Source organism: Bos javanicus, chromosome 14 (assembly GCF_032452875.1).
Source record: "Bos javanicus breed banteng chromosome 14, ARS-OSU_banteng_1.0, whole genome shotgun sequence".
Lineage (NCBI taxonomy): Eukaryota > Metazoa > Chordata > Mammalia > Artiodactyla > Bovidae > Bos > Bos javanicus.
In genome coordinates this window covers 62,731,377-62,744,124 of record NC_083881.1, presented here as the reverse complement: position 1 = coordinate 62,744,124, position 12,748 = coordinate 62,731,377, and the positions used below count along the sequence as shown (strand labels likewise).

The 12,748-nt window shown below is 40.1% G+C and overlaps 1 protein-coding gene across 6 annotated transcripts in view; it reads right to left on the bottom strand.

The window, feature by feature from the left end:
• Positions 1 to 12,748, bottom strand: part of NCALD (neurocalcin delta) — a 468,302-nt gene that overhangs the window by 90,269 nt on the left and 365,285 nt on the right. The window contains exon 1 of one of the 6 annotated variants that reach the window (XM_061439256.1): positions 1,917 to 2,071. The exons of the other annotated variants lie outside the window; for them this stretch is intronic. The gene's annotated coding sequence lies outside the window, so the exon portion shown is untranslated. Of the gene's footprint in view, positions 1 to 1,916; positions 2,072 to 12,748 lie in introns of those variants that run through there. 6 annotated transcript variants of the gene reach the window in all.

Here is a 12,748-nt window from a genome sequence, read left to right as displayed (position 1 = left end):
AGAAAGGCTGCTTTCTTCTAATGATAAACTTTGTCATTGACATTTTGCCAATCAACATTGAATTGTTTACTTATTTTGTGTTGCTGAAATCCAATCTGTTTTATTAGGGCATTGAATACAATTATTTTATAACTCTAAAGCATATAGAGAGCATCAAGAAAATCATTGCTTCCTGGAAAAATTTTAATGATAATTCCTAATTTTGAGTAAAAGAAGCTAACATCAAAGTACCCCATCAAAGATACTGCTTTTAAATGACAGTGCTGCTGGCTATTGGTCCTATTCATACTTACTGGAAGCATTGCAAATCAATGAACATATTTCTAGGAGTGTTAAGAATATGACCTCTGAGTTATTATGAGACAAATTAAACAATGAGATAATGCCTCAGTAGTTGTGCCTGGAGAGTAAGCACGTTAGATTTTTTGGAAAATCCTCCATGGAGACTCTGGCCAAAAATAGACATATCGAATGCCAGCAAGTCAAATGAATATTCACTCATTGAAAGTTATTGAGAAATTATTTGTACACTCACAACTTATTTTTGAAGTTAAATACTGTTTATTCATCTCCAAGAGTAAAATAAAGGTGATCAGAATTCAGAAACTAATAAAGAATATAGAAAAGAACAATATTATTCTTGCATTAAATTGATATATAGCTTACATATTAAAAAATATGTATTCTTCATTTAAATGGTCAAATCATTATTTTCTATTCATCAGTAGGTATATTAAATGTGGTGCTCTAAAATTTTCTTTTTTTCCAGTTACATCTGTAAGATTTAGCTAGCTGGCTATAAATCTAGGCTTCAATTAACTTCAATACCAGAGGTTTTATTTGAATTACAAGCTACAAACATCATCCAACTTGTATGCAATGACAGAAAATTCAAAATTACTCAACCTGGGGAAGAAATGAACTACAGCAACGCAAATCCCCCCTCCTCCAATTTGCAGTACATATTGTTATAGGAATAGAGATAAAAAGCCTTATTAATCACAGTTATCAAATTACTCATTGAAGAACTAGAACAATTTTTGGTGACTATTTTTATCTGTGTTTGAATTAAAGTAGATCTACCCATGATAATTTAGTTTTAGGGCTATTGCTTTCTTCTCTAGGTAATTATTTCAATTTTGAAGTACAAAAGTAGCTTACATGATGCCTTAGTGAAGCCCATCCAACACTTTCCTTTTCACAGCTGAATTTTCAGAGGAAGATACTGCAAATGTGCACGTTTGCTCAAACAACCAAAAAGCAACGGCATGCGCACATGTCAGGGGTCCCACCCCAACTTCCTTGGCACAGTCCGGAGTATTTTTCTCTAAACAGGAAGCTGTTGACAGTTTTCCCTGGTATTTTCAGAATACTTGATTTACTAGAAAACCCCCAACTTTTGTTTCAAACTGTAACGTTCTTTACCACTGTGCCTAATTGTTGCTCCTTATGAACGCTACAAACAAGACAGAGACCACATTCCGAACTATCCTAGGCTGATTCAGAATATGGTAGCAAATACATACATATATATAAAAAGGCAAACTTAGCCCCTTATTGCTAAGCTGTGCTGGCGTCTTTAAACTCGAAACAATACTGAAGGGGAGATTCCTGGAATTCAACGGGGAATATCTGGCTCAAGCTGCAAAGTCTGTATCTCTAAACTATGTCATGTTAGCAAGTACTGAACAAGGGAGGCGATTATATTTTAACCTACTTCCCAGAACATGAATCCAAATTTAACCAAATGCCAGAGATTCCGCCCCAAATGAACAAGTAGAAGCTGCTTCACATTTTTTTCTCCGGGTACAACAATAATTGCTCATGAAGACAAACTTGTAAGAGGTGAGAGAGAGGGGAAAGCCGCTGTGATTTATAAACACATCTTACTATTGTATATAAAGCAAACTGATTACCTCACACAGCAGAAGTGCAAGATTTAACAGTCCATGCTCCGCAGCCCCTGGACGCAGAAGCAGCAGCGTGGAGAGCAGCGGCAGCGGCCAGCACCCACCCAGCCTCTCACAGGCCTTTGACTGTGCGGACTCAGCCACAGGCTCTGCCTCTAGCTGACGTCAAAGTCCCTGTCACATGGCCAGATGAAAGCCAAGAGAGCATTGGTTGTCGTAGCAACCACAGAACAGCTCTGAAATTATTTCAATAGGTCATCTGTCACTGCGGTGTGTATGTGTGTGTGAGTGCGTGTGTGTGTCTGTGTGCACACCCCACCACCCATCACGGACAGCTCCCCGACAACCTCAGCCCTTGAAGTGGTGACTGCAAAGTGCCTGCAACTTTCCTCTTCAGGGCTGTGGGGGTCTGTTCCTTACAGTTCTCGGCAGGAAAAGGCATGCCCCTCTCGAGTCCTACTAGTCCCACCGTTACCAGCGTGAAGCTCGTGGCTCTCTCTCTGTAGAACAGAAGGAAAGAACTGAGAAATTCTGGGAGTAGTATTCCAAGCTAATTAAATCTGTTCGTCAGTAAATGGAATAAAAACTGAAGCTCAAAAGGGAGCTGGAAGAAAAGATATTTTTAAAATGATCTAAGAATCCACATCCTTGTACTGAGACCATGCTGGTCATGGCAAGACAGAGGAGAAACATGGGGTGTGGTGGCCCTGAGTCAGATCCGAGTCTGATGAGCCTCACATCAACTAGGATGGGGAGTCAGGTGAGATGAATTCGGGATCCGTACATTGTGAACTGTCTACGCAGGAATGAACCACTGAAAGAGCTTCAGAGCAGTGCTGCTTTAAAATACTTGACACTGAAAACTTTTTTGGGACTTTTACTTTAGGGGTCACCATACAGTTGCCAAATTCTCCCCTTCAAAGCACTCTTGTCCACGTCCCCTTGGGACTCAGCATGGAAAAAAATGGGTAAGTGTCCCCAAACACAAACCTCAGTGAAAGTCCAGGACAGCAGAAGAAAAGGACCGCTCTGCTTGTCTTCTAACTTCAGCTTCGTTTCCCTTAGGACCAGCCTCACTTACTTCTAATACCACACACAAGGGCTTATTTCCCAGTTCCTTCTCCCTTTTAATTAACAGGAAGTCCATTCAATAAAATGAAATGAAATCCAGAGGAAGTTCTTCTGAAAAATACATTCAGAAAATGTATACACATTCAAAGAGGAAAGAGATTAAAAGGCAAGGAGAAAAGACTGCTCTCAAAACCTGAAGGATCTTCCCATGCTAGAGTTATTGGGATATCTAGTCTGGCTTCTTTAAACAGGAAAAAAAAAAAAAGACTAGGGTGCTACAAAATACAAGTGGAAGTTAAGCCAGCTGAGCAGATTACATTTATGTCACTGCAAAAGAATGAAATTTCTTCGGTTCCAGTCAGGAATTGCTTCTAGAACAATAAGACCAATGTTCAAATTGTCTGACCATAGAATCCTCCTGTCCCATCTCCCTCTTCCTTTACTTCTGTCCTAGCCCCAACTGGGAGAAAAGATACATTTTTATTTGAAAAGATAGCTTCCTGATGCTATTATTAGCTATAGCACTGCAAAAGTAACATTAAAGTGTAATGCTGCAAGGAAAGCTCCCCCTTGCATTTCAGATAATGACAGCGGAAAATGTACCTATTAGCACCAGGACCATTGGCTCATTGATTCCAAGGTCTATCTCAATGCCTCAGGATGTTGCACCAATGGCAGATTTAGGCTGCTGTCACAATTCACAAATTTGTGCTTTGTTCCAGTGGAGGGTTCTGGTTTTCTGTCAGAAATGCACATCACAGCAATGAGGGGAGTGGGAGGAGAGGAAAGAAAGCATTTCCTTCTAGACTTCTAGGGCCCCATGTGCTCTGAACGGCTTGCTTTAATCCACAGCTGCCTGATCAGCACTTCCTTTATGCAGACTGCAGTACCACAGTTTGCCTATAGGTGATGTCCTCTGAAACAAGTTACCAGTTCTAAAAATTCCTAAAATTCTGGCCTTAAATTAGTTTAAGATTTAACCAATACCCACACTTTTTCATTTTGAATTTTCTATATTTCTAAGTCTTTTAAGATTTAGAATACTTTATTGTATACTGACTTAGGCACTCATTGTAAGTTAAAATTATCAGTGGACTGACCTTCCAAATGAAAAGTGGATAGTTGTCATTCTTTTCTCTGTAACATGCTTCCAACCTGCCATCACTGATTTACCTTTGGAAATCATCTAGAATTAGAGATTCCTCTTACAGCAAAGTAAGTTACTGGTCTTCTGCAGGGTTGAAATTGTGGTAGTGATCTCTTTGGAGCTCAGTGAAAGTGTTGTTCGCTTAGTCATGTCTGATTCTTTGCGACCCCGTGGACTGTAGCCTGCCGGGGTCCTCTGTCCGTTGAATTCCCCAGGCAAGAATACTGGAGTGAATTTTCTTCTCCAGGGGATCTTCCTGATCCAAGGATTGAACCCGGCTCTCCTGCATTGCAGGCAGTTTCTTTATCATCTAGGCCACCAGAAAGTCTAAAATCGTCACGCATGCATGCTAAGTCGCTTCTGTCATGTCAGACTCTTTGTGATACGATGGCCTCTAGCCTGGCAAGCTCCTCTGTCCATGGGATTCTCCAGGAAAGAATACTGCAGTGGGTTGCCATACCCTCCTCCAGGGGATCTTCCTGACCCAGGGATCAAACCCGCGTCTCTTTTGTCTCCTGCACTGGCAGGCGGGTCCTTTACCACTAGCGCCACTTGGGAAACCCCAGGTTGCTACCAGTCTGGCTAATTAATCCAAATGTAGTTGAAAATATCATAGGAAATACACATGAGGGCCTTCTCCAACACAACCCACCATGTTGAAGAGAATATGAGTCATTTTCTTTTTTAAACAAAAACTCATTTTTTTAGGTGAACATGACTCACTGAATTTAAAAATACCCCTTCCAAAATAGCACTGCACCATAGCTTTCACTTGCTATATGAATGTCAAAGTTGCCTATTATTAGTTTGACCACTTTGCCGGAAATAACTGGTAAATGCCACTAAACAAGCAGTCTAACTTGGGTTCACACACTTGAATTAACAGGTGGTTTAGACCATGAGTAGACAACTATAATTAGCCTTTTATTTCTAGGTAGAAGTGTTGCTGTGTCACTATCTCAACATTAGTGGGAAGGCCATAGACCTTCCCACTTTTCAAAGTTTTTAGAAGCATTGGGTTCAAACCTCATCTGGGCAAGTTACTCAATGCCTACATCCTAAGGTGGGTATGAGGATTACAAAGTTAAGGTTTTCTAAATTTCTGACACCCTGCCTCAGGGTAAGTGGCTCAAGGTATATCAATTCTTATTTATCTGTCTGATTCTGATAAGTTTATAAAGACCTTCAGGAAAAAGATGAATCTTACTCATCTCTACAACTCTGTGGTTAGCCTAGGGCCCACAACACCATGTGTGCTCAATAAATGTTGGTGACGCCTCTGTGCTTAGTCATGTTGGACTCTTTGCGACCCCATGGACTGTAGCCCACCAGGGTCCTCTGTCCATGGGGATTCTCCAGGGAAGAATACCAGAGTGGGTTGCCATGCCCTCCTCCAGGGGATCTCCCCAGCCCAGGGATCAAGTCCAGGTCTCCTGCATTGCAGGTGGATTCTTTACCAGCTGAGCTACCCAGGAAACTTCCTCTACTGGGAAATAAATGCAGAGAAAGAAATAGTTCTTTTTTTCTTTCTGCTAACAAAGGAGAGCCTCCTTTCAACCCCCAAAAAAGGCCAAGGAAGGAAGAAAAAATACTGAGTAATCACAAAATTTTCTAGCAATGAATGAGTTTAAGTAAATTTGTCAAGTAAATCAAATTTATCCCTACTAAATCATGTTTATTATAAGTGCACATAAGTTTTATACTGATGTATTTTATGGCTATTGCTGTTGATATTGGGTAATCTTTTACATTAACTGATCAGTTGAGCACCCACTATATCCGGAGTATCTTTCTAAGTGCTATAGGTGTATTAAATCATTCAGTATAATAACTATGAGGTAGGAGGTATTCTTTTCCACATTTCAAAACTAAAGAAACTTAAGCATAGAGCAGTTAAATAACTTGCCTGTCTAGTACATGGCAGAGTCAGTATCTACACCAGGAAACTTAGCTCCATAGATTTTGGAGATAATTTACATTTGATATATTTTTGAAAAGCATTGGATTATTTCTTTTGGCTATTTTATACTTGGGGGTTGTTTTATTTTTAATTTCTTAGTATTGGGGGAAGCCCAACTGATCTTTTTTGCACTTGAGAACTCTGCTTATCTTAATTTAGCTTTGGCCTAAGGAGTAATATGGGCTTCCCTGGTGGTTCAGACAGTAAAGAATCTGCCTTCGATGCAGGAAACACAGGTTCAATCCCTGGGTCGGGAAGACCACCTGGAGAAGGGAATGGCTACCCACTCCAGTATTCTTGCCTGGAGAATCCCCATGGACAGAGGAGCCTGGCAGCCTACAGTCCACGGGGTCTCAAAGAGCTGGACACAACTGAGCTAACACACGCAACACAAGGAGTAATATGCCAAGAAAGCTTAATCCAGAAGACTTGAATCAAAGAAAATGGGCAAAGTAAAATACTGAAAATATCCTGAATAAAATCACCCCAACTTTTATAGTCCTAACTGAAGCAAATGTTTGGGTCTCACAGGCTTCAGTAATTTTTGTTTCACAGTATAAAGGAGTTTTTTTGTGTTCAAACTAATATCTTCACTGAGATAATAATGGGTAGATTTTTTTTTTAAGTGACTGGAAGGCATCAAAGAGTAGAAAAGGCAGCAAAATCTTTAAGTACCAAGATCTCAGATAAAAAGAAAATATATTGATATAAGCCCAACAATCTCCACATTTTCTGTTATGTTTTCCCTCAAACTACTTGATAATCCCCAAGTAGTACAGGACTCCTAGCATTCTCAAAACTGGAGAGACAAACTTTGTGTATTTTGATTGTATTAATGTCAATATCCTGGTTGTAACACTCTACTACAGCTTTGCAAGATATTACCTTTAGGGGGAAAGCGAAGAGAGAGCATATGGGTTCTTTCTGTATTGTTGCTCACAACTGCATGAGAATCTACACTTATCTCAAAATAAAAGTTTAATTAAAAATTTTAAATGAAAGTGACATAAGACATTTCAGTCAAAAACTGAGGGTATTGTTTCAATAGGGTTACATACATTTCTGAAGCATTGTTTAAGCAGAAGAAAAATGATCCTATATGGAAATATAGGGATATAGAAAGGGCAGATGTATGAATTTAAATGAATACTAACTTTATAAACCCCAATGTATTATAGGGGTTAACGTGTATAGATTCAAAATATAGGGTAACATTAGCACAAAAGGTAAGAGAAGATGAGAATCAAAGTTTTCTAAAATTCTTATATTCTGGTCAAAATCCTAATTAATGTGCATACATGCTAAGTCGATTCAGTCATGTTAAATTCTTTGTGACCCCATGGACTGTAGCTTGCCAGGCTCCTCTGTCCATAGAATTCTCCAGGCAAGAATACTGGAGTGGGTTGCAATTCTCTACTCCAGGGGATCTTCCCAACCCAGGGATTGAACCCACACTTCATTGCATTGGCAGGTGGGTTCTTTACCACTAGCGCCATCTGGAAAGCCCGTCCTAATTCATAATAGTCTCTAATAAGGTAAGGTGCACAATGTAATCCTTGTAGTATCCATTAAAAGATTAACAAAAGGATGTATAGCTAACAAACTAATACAGCAGGAAAATAATTTTTAAAATTACTTGATTCCCAAAAGAAGCAAAAAAAAAAAAAAAAGGTGGGAGAGAAGAGAAAATGATAGGATAAATAGGAAGAAATAGTAACATTGAAGAGTTGATCATAAACACATTTCACTAATTATTATGATTACTATAATATATAAACTGACTAAATATTCCAATTAAAAAGCAACAAACATCAGACTATATTAATACAAAAATTCTAACTCTTTACTCCACACATTTACCCAATCACTTATAGAATAAGTAATGAAAGAAGGTAGAGATAAAGAATGCTTTAATGATACAATTAATTGATGCAGTTAATTGACAATACATGATGAATGATAATCTTAAAAATTACAAAATACACAACTTTTCCTCTCAAATATATTTAACAATATTGACTATATGCTGGCCACAGGAGTTTTTTCCAAAACATTATAAATTATCAAAATCACAGACTATACTCTTTGTACTCTGTGTACTCAGGGGAACAAAGCTAGGACTCAATATTAAAAAGACAAATAGAAAATCTGTAAATGGAAACCAAACTATACATTTCTAAATAATCCATGAATTAAAAAGATTTACATTCCAATGTAGAAATATTTTGAACCGAACAACAAAAATGTAATACACCAAAATTTACATGCACTATTTCTCTGGTGGCGCAGATGGTAAAGAATCTGCCTGCAATGCAGGAGACCTAGGTTTGTTCTCTGGGTCGAGAAGATCCCCTGGAGAAGGGCATGGCAACCCACTCCAGTATTCTTGCCTGGGAAACCCCATGAACAGAGGAGCCTGGTGGGCCACAGTCCATGGGGTTGCAAAGAGTCGGACACGACTGAGTGATCAAGACTCTCTCTCTCAGAACCATAACTGTCTTTGCTGTCAGACTCTCTTGCACATTTATAAACCTGACTTTTACAGATCATCAAGGATTAAGGATTATATTCCTTCTTACTGTCAAGAGTTAAAGAAATAAACTCTAAAGCATAAGGAATCTAGATGCTTTCTTGTGGTGCTTATGTTGAAATGCAATTCCTATAAAGAAGAATATGGCATCAGTCCTGAAATTTATCTGCAACCACAAGTCAAACATTTTGCTGAGTTTTTGTCCAAAATGTGAACATCAAGGATTCCTGGTGCATTGCAATCGAAAGTGTATGAACTTTGGAATCGGGTACACTCAGATTTAATTGTGGGCTCCCCAAATATGACTTTTCATCTCTGTGACTTTGGACAACTTACTTAACCTTTCTGAGTCTTCGTTTGATTATCTGTGAAACAGCGATAACTAATGACCTTGCAGGGTCGTGTAAATAGTGATGCTCAAGTTTAGTAGTGCCTCTGAAATAGCTAAAGAGAGAGCTAAATTTCACAATTAGGAAGAATAATTAAGAAATGTACTAATTAGGGTCCATTTTACCCTGTTTATGCTGTCTAAAGAATACTTACATGAAGTGATTTCTGATTTACATGGAATTCCTTAGTAAGTAAATTACAATAACTCTTAACATCAAGAGAACTATGAATTTGCATTTATATTTTCATAGTCTATATTTCCACTTAATAGCATTTAGTGACAGTTAAAAACCTTGGAGATCCAACCAGTCCATTCTGAAGGAGATCAGTCCTGGGATTTCTTTGGAAGGAATAATGCTAAAGCTGAAACTCCAGTACTTTGGCCACCTCATGCGAAGAGTTGACTCATTGGAAAAGACTCTGATGCTGGAAGTGATTGGGGGCAGGAGGAGAAGGGGACGACAGAGGATGAGATGGCTGGATGGCATCACCGACTCAATGGACATGAGTCTGAGTAAACTCCGGGAGTTGGTGATGGACAGGGAGGCCTGGCGTGCTGTGATTCATGGGGTCACAAAGAGTCGGACACGACTGAGTGACTGAACGGAACTGAACTGAACTGAAAAACCACAGTATAGAATCATAGTTAGCCTATTAAGTTATTCATTTTATATAAAAGAGGGAAAATAGGATTAAACTTGCCATTAGCTTCTCTTCTAAAAAATCCATCCCTAAAAACACCTGCATCATATACTTCAAAAATGGCAAATTCCTAGTCCTTTTATTAATGTGAAAACTCTTCCATAATAACCCTCACACAGACTTAATAGAAAACAAATGTGTTAACAATGTAAAAGATGTGAATCTTGCTTTAATAAAATCAAATGTATATAAATCCTAATGTACAAAATAATTAACTAGGACATTCGAAGCATAACTACCTTCCCTGGTGAATATAAAAGGCAATTCAGTTATGGAAAGGGGGCTTCCCTGGTGGTTCAGACAGTAAAGAATCCGCCTGCAATGCAGGAGACCAGGGTTCAATCCCTGGGTCGGAAGAACTCCTGGAGAAGGGAGTGGCTACCCACCCCAGTATTCTTGCCTGGAGGACAGAGGAGCCTGGCGGACTACGGTCCATGCAAAGACTCGGACAAAGAGTCGGTCGCAAAGAGTCAGACAAAAGAACAATTTATTACAACTTTTCAAAAAGACATTTGTCTCAAGGAGACTGCCATCTTCTTGACTTTTGCTCTAATAGGCTACTGATTTCAGTTATCATGTTTGGGCCATATAATTAATGCTCTCCTCTGCTGCTCCTGAGGTGTCCGTGCTTTAATCCCAGAAAGCTCTGAACTTGTTATCCCGTGTGTCAGTGGTGAATTAAGGTTGCCAATCAGCTCACTTTAATATAGGGAGATTATTCTGGAATATCTAGTGACACCAATGTAATTATGAAAGTCCTTAAAAGTGGAAGAGAATGGTAGAAAGATGGCCGCATGGAAAGTTCTTGGCCGAATGTTGCTGGCTTTGAAGTTGGAGAAAGGGCCATGAATCAATCAATCTTCCTTTAGGAGCTGGGAAAGGAAAGGAAATTGCTACATCTAAATGTTTGCATCCTCCTAAAATCTGTATGTTGAGAACCTAACCATTAATGTAATAGTATTAGGAAGTAGGGTCTTTGGGGATTGTTTAGGTCTTGAGAGTGGAGCCTTCATGAATGGTATGCTGCTAAGTCATCTCAGTTGTGTCCGACTCTGTGTGACCCCATAGACGGCAGCCCACCGGACTCCCCCGTCCCTGAGATTCTCCAGGCAAGAACACTGGAGTGGGTTGCCATTTCCTTCTACAATGCATGAAAGTTAAAAGGGAAAGTGAAGTCGCTCAGTTGTGTCCAACTCTTCAAGACCCCATGGACTGCAGCCTACCAGGTTCCTCCATCCGTAGGATTTTCCAGGCAAGAGTACTGGACTGAGGTGCCATTGCCTTCTCCGTGAATGGTATGAGGTGCTTATAAAAGAGGTCCCAGAGAGCTTGCTTGGCCCTTCCACCACATGAGGACACAATGAGAGATCTATGACCTAGAAAAGGACCTTCACCTGATCATGATAGCACCCTGATCTTGGACTTCCAGGCTCCAGAACTGTGAGCAATAAATTTCTGTTGTTTATTAGCCAGCTGGTTTATGGTATTTTTGTTACAGCAGCCTGAATGGACTAAGAGAAGCGAATCCACTCCTAGAGCCTATAAACGGGGACACAGCCCTGCCTACATCTTGAGCATAGCCTAGTGAGACCCATTTAGATTTCTTACCTCCAGAACTGATAGATAATAAACGTGTATTGTTTTAGCCACTAAGATGGGGATAATTTTTCATAGCAGCAATAGAAAACTAATACAGGCAACAGGTGTGTACTGGGCATGTCTCCCAAGTGTAACTTTGCAGGAGAAATGAAGATGAATCCAGCCTCAAGCAGCTAGCAGGACAGAGAAAGGGAGAAAGCAAATATCCCAAGAGAAGCACAGAAAAGTACTACAGACCTTCAGCGGGGGGAACTGTCCTTCCCAGCTAGGAGCAAACCCACTACCAGAAAATCTATGGCAATATCTTCACATCATACATTCCAGAAGGCCAAGGGCTGCCTTTCCATCAAGTCCTCTGATTCCAGGATTTCCATCTATAAAAGGACTTCAATTGCAATAACAATATTTTCAAGGACTGGGTTGACGTTCAAGTCAAAGAATGTGCTAAACAGCAAGCAAGAAAAGAAACTGAGGGACCACACTGCTCTCTTGCTGTGATCTACAAGTAAGATGTAGCTCAGCATTGCAGGAAAGAGTGTATCCTCTGGCTGAGTGGAATGGGATGGTTTTGGTTTTTATAAAAACTTTTAGTTTTCTATTGGGATACAGCTGATTAACAATGTGGTGATAGTTTCAGGGGAACAGTGAAGGGACTCAGCCACACATACACATGTATCCATTCTCCCCCAGACTCCCCTCCCCTCCAGACTGCCGAATCGCATTAAGCAGAGATCTCTGTGCTGTACCGCAAGTCCTTGTTGGTTATCCGTTTTAGATATAGCAGTGTGTACCTGTCCATTGGAATGGGGTGTTTTATATCCAAAGCTATCCTGGAGGTCTGTCCTGTTAAACCTGCCTTGAGGATGTTTTAATTTCCTGTACTCTTATCTGTGGAAAGCAAAAACATTTTTCATATATTTTGATACCAACCAAAGAACCAAAAGTAAGATCTCTCTGAAGAGGCAGCGTGATCATTGAAATGGCGCTGCATAGAGACCCCAGGGATGCGGCTCCTGACCACCTGACCACAGCCTGAGGGTTAAGCTCATTGCCAGAGCTTTTAGGGCCTTGATTTTTTTTTTAACATGTAAAATGAGATGTTCAATGATTGAGTTTCCCACAGTGTACGGTTGTCAGCATCCTCAGGGCTCAGTCGTGAGATCAGTAACCTCACCAAATAGAAGTGGGAGCCCACAGTGCTGGGTAAACTTGTGCCAGGGCTGGAGGGACTCAGAGAACTTTCTGGAGCATCAAGATCTGGCATTGGCCTTTTCTCCAAGAAATTTTGTTATGAGGAATTTCACCATGAAACACTCAATTGCCAGTAAAGAGAGCTTAAACCGGAATGGGAGTAGAGAAGCAATTTGGCAGAGGGCAGGGAGATTGAGGCGACCCTCCCCAAAGGAGGAGAATCATGAAGTCAAGATGAAACGAAGATT